Raw genomic sequence first — 2,500 nt, 5'->3', positions numbered from 1 at the left:
ATATATATATATATATGTATATGTATACACACATGTATATATATACATATATATATATATATACATATATACATATGCACACACACACATATATATGTATATATATATATATACAAATATATATGTATGTATATGTATATATATGTATATATATATATATATATATATATATATATATGTATATATATGTATATATATATATATATATATATATATATATATATATATATATATATATATATGTGTGTGTGTGTGTGCGTGTGCGTGTGCGTGTGTGTGTGCATGTGCGTGTGCGTGTGCGTGTGTGTATGTGTGTGTGTGTGTATACATATATCTCTACATATATATTCATATATATTTTCATATATATGTACACACACATACGCATGCGTATATATATATATATATATATATATATATATATATATATATATATATATATATATATATATATATATATGCATTTGTACATGAATATATATATATATATATATATATAATATATATATATATATATATATATATATATATATGTGTGTGTGTGTGTGTGTGTTGTGTGTGTGTGTGTGTGTGTGTGTGTGTGTGTATCTATATCTTTATCTATCAATATAAATATTTATAAACATATTTATATATGAATATATATATATATATGTATATATATATATATATATATATATATATATATATATATATATATATGTATGTATGTATCTATTTATTTATGTATATGCATATATATATAAATGTATATATATATATATAAATTATATATATATATACATGTATATATATGTATATATATATAGAAATATGAATATATATGTATATATATATATCTATACCTATTTATCTATCCATTTATCTATATATGTGTGTATATAGATATATATTTATGTATGAATATAAATATATATATATTGTTTTTTTTCATAATAAGTATAGCATAGTGAAAGTGAAAATTCTAATTCGTTTACAGAGTCACGCAAAATGTCAAAGCTCTGATTGAACACATCATAATAAGTGATTTGATCCATCAGTCATTGTGCAATCTAATTTTCTATTAAGTCATAACATATTCGAATACCAATTACAATTATTATAATAATGCAATGCAATGACTTTCCCTTTTCTCGTACATAAGATATAAAGTCTTTCACAGTAGACTCTTAGAATCCACTTCAGTCCACTTAATACCCCTTTACATATATAAGGGTTCCGAGCCTAAGGTCGATTATCCTGCGCTAAGGAGAAACGGGTAAAATACATTTTGAATGTGCATGCGACAATTAAATCTTTAACATGTAAGTATATAGGGATAGTGCTAGTTTTATGATTTACATTACAGTATCCCTTTTATTGAAAAAAAAAAAAAAATCAAAATCAAAACACATCTTATCTTAGAGGATAGAATATGCTAATCATACACTTTGAATCCATAGTCAAATAAATAATTTTGATTAGAATACTTATGAAATATTGGATACTGACACCCTAAAAATCTCAGTATGTAATTATTCGTTTTAATTGTGAGACATTAACTTCATTTACGATACCAAAAGACCAATCGAAGTACTTTATAGACTTATACTAATAATGGTATCACTTTATAGCTTTATTGGTTTTCAATTGACTTTTTCAAGTGAAATCCGGTTACACTAACATTTTATGTCCGTATCCCCCGAGGAGTTTTTGCGAGCAATGTTTTGTTTTCGAAAGTCTTCGAATAAATTGTATGTACTTTTTCTCTTTTATTGTTCTACAGATTAGGGATTGATACGCAAAGTTTTTATATCTTTTTAGCAAATTATTATTGATGTCGTATATAATACATCCATCAATATATATATGTATATATATACATATATATACATGTATATATATAGATATATATATAAATATATATATATATATATATATATATATACATAAATATATATATACATATACACATGTGCGCGCGCGCGCGTGTGTGTGTGTGTTGTTTGTGTGTGTATGTGTGTGTGTATGTATGTGTGTATGTATGTATATATGCACACACACACACACACACACACACACACACACACAAGCATACAGATACATTCACATATTCTCCAACAGTATATTAATTGAAAGACCGGAATTCCAATGACGAACGAAGTTTTGATCACATCCAACGGTACATCAGACATCGCAATTGCATTATTGCAGGTATTTCTTCGACAAATTGCAGAATGCTGGGAAAAAAATATTTCGTCAAGTTATTATTGGCTGCAGTTACGACAGTTACTCGCTAAATGTGACATTGTATGTTAGTGAGACTGATTCTTTGCTTGTTTGAGGTTGGTTTTATTTCAGTGCCTTTCTCATTCTCGCTCTCTCTCTCTCTCTCTCTCTCTCTCTCTCTCTCTCTCTCTCTCTCTCTCTCTCTCTCTCTCTCTCTCTCTCTCTCTCTCTCTCTCTCTCTCTCTCTCTCTCCACACACACACACACACACACACACACACACACACACACA

The 2,500-nt window shown here is 26.7% G+C and overlaps 1 protein-coding gene across 4 annotated transcripts in view; it reads left to right on the top strand.

The window, feature by feature from the left end:
• The window catches only part of sprt (PDZ domain-containing protein sprite), a 66,408-nt gene that overhangs the window by 53,633 nt on the left and 10,275 nt on the right, over positions 1–2,500 (top strand). The gene's annotated exons all lie outside the window — the stretch shown is intronic.

This window comes from Penaeus japonicus, unplaced genomic scaffold, assembly GCF_977035675.1.
Source record: "Penaeus japonicus unplaced genomic scaffold, GWHDUDI00000001_assembly GWHDUDI00000019, whole genome shotgun sequence".
NCBI lineage: Eukaryota > Metazoa > Arthropoda > Malacostraca > Decapoda > Penaeidae > Penaeus > Penaeus japonicus.
This window is presented reverse-complemented; position numbering and strand designations above follow the sequence as displayed.